Below are 15,914 nucleotides of genomic sequence, written 5' to 3' on the forward strand. Positions count from 1 at the left end.
AGAAAGTCATGGTACTATTGGCCAGGAGGAAAAACAGGACCCTCAAGTTCTTTCTCCCAGCACCAGCTAGAAAAGCTAGCCTGGTCATGCCCTTGGCTAGGTGCAAGTCAAAAAGAACTAAGCCACCAACTGAGGCCTGAGGAAAGTTATAGCAGAAGCTACTATCAGACCAGTTCTAAGACCTCATCTGGTGCCTGGATAGCCCCTGACCATCTGAATTTGCATGGCTCCTCCAATTGGAGAGAAATTCTACCTCATGAGAAAGCCAGCATTTGGAAACAATTAACATCCTATCTTCATTAACCATCATGTTCTTCCCTTCTGCATCCCTGCAGAATTTAAAATATTTATAAAAAGACAAAAACCTGTGGACTTTATAGTAAAACTCAGCAACATGGGTTTGTACTTTAGGATGTTTTAAAGCTCCAAACAACTTCCTATCAAACACAAAATTAATTCGTAATCAATACTTACTGGGCAGTGAAAATTTATTTTTAGTTGAGCTCTTCATTACAGCAGGATTTTACAACTATTCCTCTATATTTGTCTACCATCTGCACAGCACTCTCCCATATGGACACATAATACCTTTTTTTTTGGTTTTGTTAGGTCTCCTTCATTAGCAATACTCTTTCATGAGCAGCACCGGACTGCCTAAAAGTGTCTAAAATATAGTGCTTCATTGAAATTTTGAAGTTCTTAATGTTTAAAGTGAGTGCTTATCAGTATTTTTATTTAAACACTGAAGTAGTTGCTAGAGCAGCCTGAATCTCACTTATCTAGAGGTTTCTACAACTACTCTGACAATAAGGCTTTGTGTAAAGTCACACCCTACAAGTTTCAGAGTAGAAATCAGGTAAGTTAAGAGATGACCATCTAATTTTAGTACAAGTTTTGGCTTTCAGGACTTTCATTTTTCCTTAAAAAAGCAGAAGATTATTTCTTCATACATTTGTCTAACCAAAGGGAGCAAAGAGCTTCCATGTGCACAGCAGGATTAAGGGAAACCCATCTGAATTCCTGGTGCAGGCTTCTAGCTGTTTAATAAGGTTTATCCCAGAATCTTTTGCTTTTAATTTCTGCTCTGCCCAGTTTCCTACTTTCAAAAACCTGCCTGAACTTTGCATCTTCGGGACCTCTATTGCTCTGTGGACTTGGTTTAAATCAGCTAACAATTTAGAATAGAAAACGAGAAAAGAGACACAGATGCCATACATAAAAGCAACAGAATCTGTTGCTGTTTCTTGGGGTACCAAGCTAAAACTTTCGAGGATGAGAGGAAGAACCCAACTCTTTGAAGCACGAGATCTGCTTGCTCTGCATACCTAACACAACACCTTGCCAGCAGAAATCCATCCAGAAGTTTTGGCTTAGCATGCTGGAAACACCAGTTATACCCAAGGTTCTCTTTTACATATGATTTCAGCTAATATTTCCATTTCATTGCACAAGATCTCCTCTCAGCCCTAACAAAACAGAGTATTTCTGATCAACCTTATCATCAAATAACTTTTCAAATAAATAACTGAAGTTAAAAAATTCTATAGCTGTTGCTATTCAGTCTTGCACTTCCATCAGTTATTTGCATAGTCATTCCCACTCTGATTTAATAATTCCTTTTGTGACTGTCTAAGTCTACACTGAAAATGAGAACATTAAATCAAACTAAGCACTTGGCAGGCATGTACTGGTGAGATCACAGCAAGATCCTGGAATAGCACAGGCACTCCCACTTGGAAAAGGCTGTGGAGTTCCCATGCAGTTCAAGTAACCATCATCTGACTCAATGAGCAATACTGAGAGGGACTCAGCTGTCTGTGGAAACCAGCTGTTAACTAGGTGAACACCCAATGAAGTGGCAGAACTGGCATCCAAAGCTTCACAACTAATACGTTAAATTATTTGCTCTAGCTATATTACTGCATTAATAAAAACCAGCATGGATCAGAGCTTTTTAATCTAATCACACAATGAAGCTCAGAGGTAAAAGGTCACAAGCAAGAATACAAAGTTTCCATTAAAAGGTAAGCCTGAATACACAGAGAGGGTTTCATATCTCTGACTTTCAGTTCTCTGGCTAAATAAAATATAATGTTTCATGAGGTAGAAAAACGAGGTATTATTTAGAAAAGGTGTACTTGGCCCAAGGAGAATCACAAAAGAATTACTTAAAACGTGTTTGTGATTCATCGTGGTTCAGTAACTTCTCATGAATACTAATGTGTTTCAGAGAGATAGAAAGGCTTGTGCAGGTGTGACAGAAACAATTAGTCAGTTATTAGTAAGTGCAGGCTTCACTGGCAGCCATGCTGCTGGAGCTCCACATTACCTGTAGGCCTGCCAGTAACTCTCCACATGCTGCTGATATTTAGAACTGCCAAACAGGCAGGACAAGTCATATCTGCAAACACTAATTTATCCCTCATTTTGCCTGCCTCCTTGACAAAACTTGCAGTTAAAGTAAAATGCTGCATGCTTAAGACAGCGTGGCTCCTCTTCAGGAGTCAGTGTAAGGAAAGAATCTAAGTTTATCCACAAGCCCATTAACTAATCTACACACTAACTCATTGCATTTTGTCCCCAAGACCTTCTAAAAAGGTGCTTATTTCAGAAGTACTATACCTACATGGTTCTACCTATATGGAGCAGACTAGACAGCTTCATTTAAACTTAAACTTGACCTTTCTTTAGTGTAACTACTCCCTCTACCAGTAGTTTTACAGCAAGCAATAAAACTTTATTCTCTTTTAGCACTCTGGAGATCCACTCATTTCCACAAGGCTTGCAACAACATTTAGAGAAAACTTTCAAAAGATGTTGCCTATTACCCGATATCTGGTATCCTTTCCTAAAGCAGAATTCAGAACAGCATGGAGGACTGTTTAATTTAATTTCCTTTCAGCTTTTAAGAAAATACTCTAAGATCCCTTAATTACAAAATAACATTCAACACTTAAAAGGCTACCCTCCAACAGATACTTAGGAAACAAACTCCAAAATTTTCTGAGAGCAACAGTATAATCCAAGCAATCATGCTCCAACAGCAAGCCAGAGACGTGTTTACAGCAGCAAAGAGCAGCCTGGTTTTGACTCTGTGCCTCACTACACACCTGACACACCCAACTGCTCCGGCATAATGTTCATCCTCACTATGAGACAGACATCACAATTTTTTAGCATAGTGAATCTCTGAAATGAATAGCAAATAATTCACTAGTGGTTGAATTTATTAGCTATACAAAATTCTCAGGGTCAAATGCCAGTGAAATGAGATGAAACCATTAAGCCAGCAGACTTCAGCTTCTTTTGATAAGGAGCACAGTTATATGCCTGTGTCCTTTATCCAACCACAGTTCCAATTAAATTTGCAGAAACTCAGTTTTCATCTGGTTTAGTGGCTAATTTCTTAATATTCACTACCACTAAAATAATAAGCATAAACCCCACTGTGCTGTTACAGTTTACTGAAGGTTTGCACACATGCATGTGTGTGCATGAATATAAAAGTCAAATATTTTGATTGAAAGAATGCTTCCTGAGTGCATATTACAATCTCTTACTGTCTAAATAGCAAAAATCTTCATAGGAAGGCTTTCCATGCTGTTCAGAAAGTAGCTATGGTCAGAAGCATAGCTGCAGCGGCACAAGATAGGTTCTTCTCACCAGACTGATCTGACCTGTGCATTTATTTTCTCCATTTTTATTATTCATACCTGTACTGCAAAGAAGAATATGACCCATATGTCTTGGTTTGTGCTGAATTAACAGGACCAAAAGTTAAGTTCACATTTAATTGTAATTTAATAAGAATCTTTCCTGTCTTCACACCCACCCACCCACCCACCTTAAAGGACCTAGAATAATCTAGGATTGGCCTTAAAAGCTCAAGACCTTCCTTACTCCCACTGCAGTCTTATGGTAGACAACCTGTAATGCTGTCTGCTGAGGACTCAAACAGGCTTTGCAACAGCAAACAGAAAGGATGAAGAGGGAAGAAACAGAAAAAAAAAAAGGAATGAGAAAGCTCAGTGACCATTCTGAAGCAGCAGCCAATTTGTATGCCTCTTGACCTGCAGGACAATCCGAGGTCCAACTTGGTCTTCACCATTCTCCCCAGAGCATGCAAGGGTTGATTGCAAACTTGTTAGTCCTATCCTGCCACCAGCTAGTGATCCTGCATCCAGCTAGGCAATATATTATATAAAAATGAGCATATGTTAGAGCTGTGGAGGACTGAGGAATATTTACCTAATGAATGTGCCATTGTGTTCTGCTCTTCTACTCTTCAGTCAGTTATAAGTTACACAAGAGCTCAGCATATTCAGCCTCAGTTTCCATATGCCTGACAGACTAAGCTTGTGTGATTTTGTGTAGGGGAACCCCCAAAATTATATTTCACATAGATTTAAAATACTAAACTGAAACACTGGAGATCACAAATTCCCTTTTTCATGCTTATCTTGCAAAAAAGATAGGACCTAAATAAACTGGACAATACCTTCCCTTCCTCTTTTGGGGCCTGCTAATACTTTCCGCTTCTGCTTGCTTGTTTTATTTCTCTTTTCTCCTCCTTCATTCAATCTTATTCTACCATTATTACAAGCTTCAAAGAACCTGAATGTTTTTCTGCTATTTCTTTGCAATGCCAAGTTCTGCCTTTCACTGCCAGTCTTAGTATCTTCTCCCCTCTCCAGCAGCCCTTCTGAAACTATAATCCATTCTTTCAAGAGTTGCATTTTCTGTTGATAATGACAGAGGCCAGGAAGGCTACTGGCAGTACAGTTCCAAGAGTCTGAAATGGAACAATCTTTTTTTTTTTTTTTTTAATTGGGTAAGAAGAGATAAGGAAGTCCAATACATGGTTTTTAAAATGAGAATAATAATTTTTTAAATGCCTCTGGCATTGGCAGCTTTTAAATATAAACACATGAAATTTCCTTTCCAAAGCAGGTAACATACAACGTTTTTCACCAGCAATGAATACCTTCTCCTCCTACCTCCTTAAATGCTCTGTAGAATAGAAGTAAAACACATTATATTGGGGATTCATATACCCACAGATGTAAATAACATTCTAGTATTTGCATTCCATTTCTGCAGAAGCAAATGGTAAGGCCAAATGCTACAAATTTCTGCTGGTTCTTCCTGATACAGTCTTGCTCTTCTTCTAACAATTCGCCAGGGGAGCCATTGACAATTGCAGAATGACACTATTTTTTGTCAGAAATACTTTAAAATAACTACTACAGAAAGACACATTATTTTATGCCAATTTCTCAGCAACCCAATCTTTTTGTCTGCAAGGGTAACAACAAGGAAACTGCTTCTTCTAAGACAAAAAGAGAGAAGCTCCTTCCCTTCCTAAATACTTACTCTGCTTTAGTAGATACCAGTGGGAAAGAAGCAGATAACTTCTTCCCTTAAGGCATCCAGATTGTTCTGCAAACAGCAAAAGCCTTTGCAATTATCACATGTATCACACTCATCTTTCACTGATTTCCTGAGCTCCTCAATAGGACTAGAAGTAGCTGAAGACCAGTTTTAGACCTCAGAAAGGAAAAAGTAACTCTGCATATTTTAAGCCTGCATCAATTTCTTACACAATTCAAGGAAGGTGCCTTCCTTTCTTTGACCTAATTTTTTTCATTCAACACTTTAAGTGGTGAACTGTGACTATGTGGACTAATTCTCTGCACAAAGATGTTACACACTGCTCACAACTGAAGAAGCAGCATTTACAGCACTGTGTAACTGAGATAATTCTCTTTTTTCTGCTTCTAAAGGCCAAACTCTAGACGTTTAACACCACTGTACTGAGTAACTTTATTTTAGCAAGAGAATTGAGCTATGCCAGCTGTTAAGAATTATTTGGTTAATATTTTTATTTGAAATATTATGGCAAGTTATTACCACCTTTCATTGTAAGAGACCAAGATAACCCCTCCACAGCTTTCTCCATTAAGATACCAAAAAGTTACAGATTAAATTTTTCTTTTGAAACAAACAAAACAAACCCCAAACCAAACATATGCATAAAAAACCACCAAACTTTCAGAGTTTTTTTCACTTTCAAGTGTAGATATCCCAACATGAAATCAGTATGAATACAAAACAGAGAATTACGGACAATGTCAAGGGTTAGTATTTTTCAACTAAATCATATTGCTACTTCATGGTCTTTTATCTATGGACAACCTATATTACAGAACAATCTGCTCTAAATCTGAGAGGAAAGTGAGCTGGTCCTTCACTCATGAAATCTAGATATTTCCAGAGAGTCTTTAGGTACACTCCTTTAAGAGCTCATGTCAGTTGTCCAGTAGTATTTTAAAACCACCTATGTTCATTTCCATTGACAAAGTGCCTTCTAAAACATTCCTTTTTCACTGACTTAATATTCGCTAGGCTTTGTGCCATCATCAAAATAAAAAATGAAAACAATAGAGATTTCTCAAACTGAATTTAACTTTTTTAATGCTTTTTGCCTTTAGCGTATACTAAGAGAGTTTGAGAATTTCTGCCTACAGTTCATATGTGGATTTATTTATAGAATGTGGACAGTCAAACCTAAATTGAGCTGCCCTGAGTTTTCTCAGTGTCTGCTGGGAATTCCACTATTCAATATCTATTCAATAGATAGAGCAGTTCAGTTCTGCCTTTATCTGAAAAACATTGATTGAGGATATTTTCTGCCCTGTTTGGCTAAATCATCTCACCGAAGAACTACAATTACAACAGAAACTTCATATTACAATCTGGCATATAATGTCCATGCTGTCCCTAGGGAAGGAATTTCTCAGCTTTTATTCAGAAAATAGCTTGCCAATATATCTCTTTATGTCTACATTTGGCCTACTGTCTACCCTTGTATTTTTAAATTAATGTTGAAAAGATGTTCAAAACAACCTTCAAGTTTTCTAACCACTCCAGGTTATCTTTATCAATACTGAACACAACCTTGCTTTGCTCCCACTAGTAACTTCTCCCATAGAAAAAGTAAAGATCAAGTGACCACACTTACCAGACTTACCTTTTGCTTTTGGTAAATACAGTAAATTAAGAGATCTTGCTGCAGCTCTCACAAGCTAGCATTTGACTGATTAACTCTTTTTACCAGAGGTACTACTTTTGAAAAAACAATGGAGTTTGGACTAGATGATCTTTAAAGGTCCCTTTCAACCCAAACTGTTCTGTGACCCAGATCAATTTTTAACAAAAACTTTTTCGCCCAAGGCATCTCTTGTCCCTTCTAGCGTGCATATGAAATGCCAACACACATGAATCACCATACTGAAAACCCACAACTCTCTTTCCCCTTGACTACTAGTGATAACACAGTTAATTATGTGTGTAGCTGTAATCATACGTCCATAACTAACACTTGTCTGTCTTGACACAGAGGAGGCTGCTGGAAACAGACTGGAATGAAGAAGCTAGAAGATGTAGAAAACATTTTATGAGCCCTGTCAACTGGTGTTATCCACTTCTTATCAGAATCTGCACTGTGGCACACCTGAATTCCCCTCTCCATCCTTTCCGTTGGAACACAACTAGCATTGAAACACTGGAGGGCAGCCATCCTGAGGATGCACTCAGGGCACCAGTCTTTACCTGACCAAAGACCAAAACTACAGTCTCCCAATGTCAAACCAGTGGTTTACATTGTCTCTTCCATCACATAGTTGCACAACGTCATTCCAATGAAGTTACGTATCTCATAAACAACCTGTAGCAAAAAACACTGGACCTGCCCAGGTACTGTCTGAATTCAAAAGCAAGACTCAGGCTCACCATTTCCAAATTAAATTAAAACTACTGTTTCTCCTAAATGACTCCAAATTGCTAGCCTGAGAGGCTACCTCTCCGTTCAATCCACATCACAGCTGGGGCTTCTTTGTTACAGAGGAGACAGCTGCCCACAGGACATTCTCTGAATGGGGCCCTCAACTCTGAATTTCAATAAATCAAGAGAAAAAAGGCTCAAGACAGGAAAGCAAGGCTTATCCCCTTAGCCAAGCTTATGAAGATCAATGAACAGAGCAAGAACAATTAGTTGAAAACAAAGGACTTATCAGTTGACTTAAGTTTGATTTTCTAGTCTAGTTTGGTGGTTCTCTATGTACTGCATTCTCCTTTATGTCATTATTCCTTTAATTAGAAAACGTAGCCTATAGGCCATTATGGTTGGGCTTTTTAACCTTCGTATATTCATTACACAGAATTAATTCAAAGCTAAAAGCCTCTCCATCTCTAGAGTAAAATTATTAATTTTACAAAATTAAAGCAATTTGGAACATAAAGAAAAAAATAAATCCTAAAACCTACTGGTTTAATTTCAATCCACATACCACTGAATCATGGATGGTTTGATCCCTCTGGCCTATGAGCCAGGAGACCAATTTAAAATCCCAGTGTAAACAGCCCAAGATCATTTTATTTACATATTTGTTTCAAAACAGAACTTGAATTCCAACTTGGATTTAAAATTATGCAGATTATTTTTCCCTTCTCCCTCAGTAGACATTTCTCCTTTATCATAATGTGTCTTCTGAGTCACTTAGAGCTGCAGGGGATGAAGTCTTTGCAACCTTTACCTTCCAGAAAATCATCCCAACACAGCATGACACAAACAACTCTTGTTACCCCAACACATACCCAGACACTCTTCCAACAAGCTAAACTCCTAAGGTAGCTGAAGGAAAAAAATGGGCTATTTTTAGCAGATCAAGAAATAAAAGCCCAGACTACTGAATATTTTAAAAGTTTATGAAAGATGCTGTACATGGTTACGTCTTGAGGCTAATCCAAGAAAAACAGACTGAAATCACCATTTCATACAGAGGGCAGAACAGATACTCAAGTTTCCACAGTTTGTCCAAATATGTCAGAGAATAATGCTAGGACAGAGAAAGCATCAGAGCAACACAGGGTAATGAGATTATTCTCCTCTTTCAAAACTGCTTTCCACGTTTGCACTTTTACAAAAGCTTCAATTTTAGCTCCAAATTATGAATATCAGTCTTTTCAAAAAAGACCACATAAACTGACCTACTTCTAACATTAGTTACAATTAAAAAACAAACAAACAACACAGTATGTTTTTTCAAGGTCTGAATGATTTTTTTAATGGCCTTTCCCTCATTTTCTGGAACTGGCACTAGCTGTCAAATCTTTATTTGCCATAAATGTGGTTAAAATTGTATTAAGTGGTCCAAAACGAAAAAGACCTTTTCATTTTCTTTTGTAGACTTTTTGGTTGACTTGCTCCTTTTTCTCCCCCTTTCTCCTTTTCCTGAGTTGTTACAACCATTACACCAAACGTTGTGTCTTTCGGTCTCCAGCAGAACTCCTGACTTGTTCACATTTTCTGCCTTTTTTTTTTTTATAAGAAAAAGAAAATTAAGCACAAAAAGAGAAGTTGTGCATATCAATAGAAGAGATTTCAGACCTACATAAAGTAGATCTCAGAATCAGACCCCATGTCTAGGCCTGAATTTTTCGAGTTTGGTGAGCAGAAGAGATTTCAGCACATGTGAAGAGGGACAGTGGGAGATGGGGTGAAAAAGTTGATAGGAGGAATGTACTTCAACCACAGGGGGTAGAGTTCCACCAGATGAGTCCACTGGTGCTTGAAGGGAAGGAAAAAAAAAGAAAACTTGGGGAGTGGAAGGAAAGAAAAAAAAACAAACACCAATACTCCATTTTAACAGCCTAGTGACCAAAGGGTATACCAGATATCTTTTCCAGAATCCAAGGGCAAGTAATTACGTTTAAGAATCTTTTTTCACTTGGTTTGGCTCAGCGTTACTGAAAAACTTTGTCCAAAAGTTAATGTGCTGAGCCAACATTTATTAGGTTTCAATTTCAAGCTAAAGCTACAACTATGAAAATTAATGTGGCAATTGTACCAGAAAGCAAAGAAATGGAAAAGACTACACTGGTATGTAACAAGTACATTCATTGGCAGCAAGAGTAAAAATTGCATTATTTCAACCTGTGTCATAGACATTTTTCTCTTATTATTAGAAAAACAATGTGCAAATCAAATGTATTGTTTGGCCAGAGGATATTGTATGAATAATAATGATAAATTCCTCATCAACCAACCTCAGTAGGTTACTGCCTGTCCTAAAATATGAAGCAGCAATTTAAAGAGTCACCCCTGCAATGTTCATATCAACAAGATTCAATGAAGAATACTGCAAATTGCCAGTCTAGCTAGACAGAAAGCCTGAACTGCTCACACGAAGCATCTTTGCCAAAACCTATGCATCCCTCAAACTTCTGCTGGACTATATGATAAATGTACGTTGACTAAAGAGAATGAAAAATAGACATAGAATAGTTTCACTTCAGCTACAAATTCAAGCAACAGAAGGCATGCGTGCACTGAGAATATAGGAAGAATTATTTAAAACAAATCTGTATCTATGGGAGAAAGTGTTGAAACTTCTGCATTTTGTAGGAGTTTATTGAAATATTGGTTTTGCTAAACTCTTTCCATCACTCTAAAACATAAGAAAAATTGGTTTTACTACATTTAAAAAATAAAAATCAAAATTACTCTCCTATTTCCCAACAGTTATGCATCTCTATTACTATGCAAAAGATCAAATTGCCATCATAAGGAATAGAGATGGGTTTCAAGTCTGCAAACAAATGCACATAGTACTTACAACATGTGCATGGTCACAGGAGAGGACAACTACATCCTGAATTTTATGCAAGTTTCCAACAGACTACATCAGGAGACCTGACTCTTCCCATTTTACTATGAGGCTGACAATGAGCTAGAAGTAAACCACCTCTGAATGGCACCAGTCATCTAATCTCAGACAACACACAAAAATCTCAGCTGAAGGAGGTAGGTCAAAGTGCTGACAGCATCATTTGAGCCTGTTGTCAAACACTGCATATTCTTCCTCTTGTATAACTTCAAAATGTTGGATGTATTTGATATGGGTTGTCAACTTCATACATTTCCATTAAGGAAAATAAGGTCCACATGGAGCATATCGTCCAGGTTCATGCACACTCTCTGATTTCCAAAAAAGCTCTGGCAAATTAGATAATCTTCAGGCAAGCTTCCTCTGCTGTATTAAGGAATGGGAGTTTAATGCCATCACATCTCCACAATCTGAAGTTTTCTTAGAAGTGACCCGTCCTCCCTTTCACTTGAAGCAAGCTCAACAAGAAAAAGAGACAGGTTATTATGTGTGCATCCATGTAGCTGATAAAGAAATTACACTGTCCCTGATTACAGAGTATTTCACAGACAGATTTACACTTCATATGCCAACCGTAAATTAGGAATGTACCATAAATCCTTTGAGCTAGACATTTTAAGAACATAGGAGATGATACATACATAATAGATGATACACACTTCAGGCCACAGCTCTTCTTGGAAGTCTTAAATAGAACTATTTATGTGAAAAATAACCTAAGGGTTCCCAGGATAAAGGGATTAAGGACTGGGCAAAGACCTTGAAATCACGAGAGCTGTGATAGATAAATACCAAAGAATAAGGTACCAAAGTAGAAGAGGCAAAGAAGTGGAAGAAGTTACAAGGAGAGCTTAACTCAAAGAAATAAAAATCAGAAAGAAAGCAGAAGCAAAGGAGAAAACAACACAGCCAGGACACAGATATAGTTTTGTAATAAACCTGTTTGGGAATAATTTGTTTTCTTACTTTCCACCGTCTTACACCTCCCCCCCATTTCTAGCCTGTTTACTGAAGATGATGTTTCACAAACATTTTAAATCAACTTAATTCCATCTGAAAGGGAAAATCTTTCCCCTAAGCATTGATTTGTAGTTCCCACTCCCTCCCTCCAGCTAGTGCTAACTTCTGTGGAGTTTTGCAGTGCTATTTGACAGTAAAAGGAACACAGCAGAAACAGTAGTAGGAAGACTTATGTCCTCAAATGTGGTAAGAATAGGTCCTTTATCGTATTTGCATAACATATCCAGGTAGCATACTCAGCTTTCTGAAGAACTCCATAGCCTACTCCCTAGAAATGCAGCAAAATGAGTTCATTTGTACATAAATTAAAACACTTTTCTATAGGGGATCCCCACCAGCAATACCTACAAGTCTTCATCATAATGTGATTTATTGTTGGACAAAAAAATGCCTTGTCCACTAACTTCTCGCAATTAACCTCACTCTCCAAGTAGGCATTGACAACAAGCCTACTGCAGACAAATCAAATACTCACACTGGAAACCTGCCATTAGGAAAAAGAAATCAATGCATTTTCTAGGGTTTGCAAACAAGCACTTCGTGAATCCCTGTTCACCTTTCTCTTGAGTGCAGGCGTGTGTTTTACAAAGCCACCTGCTCAGCAGCTTAAGAAATCAGTACCTTACTTACTGATGGGCACCATACATGTGGCATCAGCCACTAACACAAGCTAGCCCAGAACACAAGTTTCTCTCTGTCAGATTTGAAATGGAGAGAAGAGGAAGCATGCTAGCTATCCCCTGGAGCATAGACTTAGCACTAATATTACTCTTCAATGTTAACAGTGATCAGAAAACAGAGGAAGCTAGTAAGAAAGTTATGACATTATCTTAAATCTCTCTTTTGTGTCTCACACTTGCAATAATGAAAGATCATACCACAAACCCAAATTCTTGCAAACAGCTTGATGCAAAAACGCTGAGCAAAAAACAGCTCTGCAAGTTTGTTACTCTTATTCTATTAATCTCTCTGAAACTATAGGCATGCGGTTTATTTAAGTGTAACAAATATATTATCACCTCTTAGATCAGTACTATCAAATGCTTCCAACATTCTGACTTTTGCCAATTGCTTTTAATTTCTCTTTCCTTTTCCGTGTTATATTTGAAGAGAGATGAGAAAAAAGGAAAAAAAAGGTGACTGACTTGAGTAGAAGAAAAATTATTCGAAATCCTTTAAACAGTTTCTCTGTTAAATTGACACAAGTTTAACAACGTGTACTTGGCACATTCCTCTTGCCACGAATACAAGAAACTTTAAAAAAAAAAAAAAAGCTCACTCAAAGCAGGGAAATCCATTAAAGATACAGCACATACCTTGCTGAACAGTGATAGCTGTTACAAAGCCTTTTGTAGATTCAAGTGTTTGAACAATAACAAAGACAACACAACTCTAAAGGCTTTTTCTTTTTTTTTAAATCTTCTTTTTAATAGAATGATGACTGAATGGGGAGTCAAAACTGACCAACCCATTCTCACTCAAATTGTACATTCTAGACAGTGCAGAGATACAGCAGAGGAGAAGGTCTACTAGACCCAGGTATAACTGTGCATAGAACAGAACAGAAGAGACAACAGTACTTTTGCTTTATACAAGGGTTTCTAGCTCCCAGGGTCCCCAAAATCCCATCATCTTCTACAAATGTGGAGAGTTCTTTTAATACAAAGACATGCTGGGCATTCATAGCACAGTATGACAAGAAAGTTTGTAAATTTTAAAGAGATTGTTTATTTCAAGGAAACTGACTATCAAATGACAGCAAAATCTCAGCTTGAGAGGAAAATTGTACTTAATGGCCTCATATAAATCCCAGGCAAATCCTTATTTGAGAATCAAAGAATTAGAAACATTGTGGCTGGAAATATATCAAAACTAAACAACAGCAACAAAAAAGCTTGTTATTGGAACAGGAGAACAATGCATGTTAGTGTGCAGGTGCACTGTAAGAAATCTGGGGAAACCTTTTCCTCGTTACACTTAAATCCAAGGCATTAGCCACTCACTCCATACACAGAAGCCATCTAGGCTATCAAATGAAGACTGCAATGTGTGGACACGGGAACCCTGCTCCCTGTGTATCAACATGGAAAACATGAGATCATAGTCCAACACCACTTTGTAGGCTGGACACTCTGAGAACACGTCTGTGAACCCAAAACTTAAAATCAAAGAGACTTCTACTAGGTAGACAAAAACAAAGAGCGGAAGGAAGGGTGGAGCACCACGTTACTCTTGATCTGTAATTTGCTACCTCACAGCATTGGTGTCCGGAAGTTCAATGCACACAGTAGTGTTTCAGCAATAGTTACACTTTTACATACCATAATAAGCTTTGCTTGGTGAGAACCAGGGAAAAAGGGCATTAAAAATAACTTTGTAGGACAACGCAATATGTTGCACCCAAGCAGCAAGAATACAGAAGTACTTGCTTTTAAGAACACTAATGGTCCAGTTATATAATGACAGCTGCAGAACTACAGATACTTTTGGTTACCTAGACTGCTACAGAGTAAGCAGGTAAGAGTTTTTCCTCTCCCCTCAGAAAAATCTGTCTGAGTTGTTCACCTAGTAAGTTTTTGCTGGCATATGGAGAATATAAGAAAAAACATCAAAATGGTAAGTATAGAAACCAATTTTCTTTCCTCTACCCCTCCCCGTCCATCAGCAAATTGTTCATTAGAATAAATCCTCAGACAATGATACTCAAAGAAAAGTTGCAAACTACAGAGAAGGCAGGTGTATTCTAGTGCACAGTAAGTTTCAAAGAGATTACAAAGAGAGAGAAAATAAAGTCAACTACCCCTATGCAACGTTTCCAGTATGAATAAATTGTGATTCAGGTTTGCCTCTAGACAAGTCAATTCACACACTCAGATCCACAGACTGCACTAACAGCATCTTTTACTAATACCCATTTCACATAATGTTCACATATGTTTTAAGCATACTAATCTTTCTTTTCTCTGACTAGTGAGTTTTGAAAGCTGCTGCAGTACTTTTAACAGCTTTATGATGTGTGTTAACGGATATTTTCCTAACAGTACACACGAAGGACTTTTACCAGCAGGCTATCACCATTGCTGCTACTCCTCCTCATTTCGTTACCAGTCATCAGATTAGATCCCTATCATCTATTTATACAGCTAAAAAAAGAATAAAAAAATGGGAATCAGGGAAAAAAAAACCTTCAAAGAAAGCAAACTTCCATCTCAAACTGGAAGAACTTTATGTACATTTCAGTGTATTTTCTTTCCTCTGCTGTATTCTGCCTAAGCCACTCAATCAAGCAGGAATGACATGGAAAGAATAGGACTAATGCGAGCAATGAATTATCCATAAACGTCTACAAGATTATGTAACTGGAGATGGCATGCATGTGTGCATGCATTTAGGGGAATGGAGGAGAAACAGACAAGGAAAAAGAGGAGGAAACAACATCCCCAGCCACAGATACAGGACTCAGCATAGTTCTTACTCAGTTTTCCTCTCTTCCCAAAAGACAAATATTTTAACCAAGCACAATCAGGCAGCTGAGGGATAAAAGCAAAAGAAAACCCATTTGCTAATGAATACACTTCAAAACATCCCTTGCTGAAATTGCACCATAACTGCAGTATCATGAAACAGCTCATAGACGACCATGTTTATACTAAAGCAATTAACACACGGTACATTTCCTGCACTGTTATTATCATTGGCATTCTCTCTGTGTTTGTTACGCATTTTGAGCCTTGGCAGATTAAGAGTTCTTCTTATAAAGTTAACAACAAAATGTTGCTGATTTGAAACGTACTCACTGTTATTTTTCAGGAACTCTTATATTTACTTGGCACCATTCTCAGAGGAGAGTTGAACAGTTGAATTAGTTCTGCAAGCAAAATATATTCAAAATAAACTTCACAAAGGCTTTGAGCCAAAAAACTTCACAAATGTAACTTTTTAGACCCAGTACCCAATTGCTTTACAAGGCTGCACACTGTGGCTTTGCATAATCACCACCCACATTTCAGAACAATCATTTAATCTGAAATTCATCAGCTGTTTGATCACTTGTGTGAGCATAAACTGAGGAAAAGGAGCACACGCACCCCCTCCCACCCCCTAAGAAGCACTCGGATGCCGGGTCGAAGGGGAGGCATGCCCGCGGAGGCGGTGGCTGGGTACCAA

General features: G+C 37.8%; 1 protein-coding gene across 14 annotated transcripts in view; it reads right to left on the minus strand.

Annotated features, from left to right (window-relative positions):
* Positions 1–15,914, minus strand: part of ELMO1 (engulfment and cell motility 1) — a 321,603-nt gene that overhangs the window by 304,361 nt on the left and 1,328 nt on the right. For 5 of the 14 annotated variants that reach the window (XM_088166262.1, XM_088166218.1, XM_088166213.1 and 2 more), the window contains exon 2: positions 15,541–15,615. The exons of 1 other annotated variant lie outside the window; for it this stretch is intronic. The gene's annotated coding sequence lies outside the window, so the exon portion shown is untranslated. Of the gene's footprint in view, positions 1–15,540; positions 15,799–15,914 lie in introns of those variants that run through there. 8 more of the 14 variants (XM_088166186.1, XM_088166250.1, XM_088166192.1 and 5 more) reach the window with 5 other exon arrangements.

The sequence above is a fragment of the Sturnus vulgaris genome, chromosome 1 (genome assembly GCF_052056855.1).
Source record: "Sturnus vulgaris isolate bStuVul1 chromosome 1, bStuVul1.hap1, whole genome shotgun sequence".
NCBI classification, from domain to species: domain Eukaryota; kingdom Metazoa; phylum Chordata; class Aves; order Passeriformes; family Sturnidae; genus Sturnus; species Sturnus vulgaris.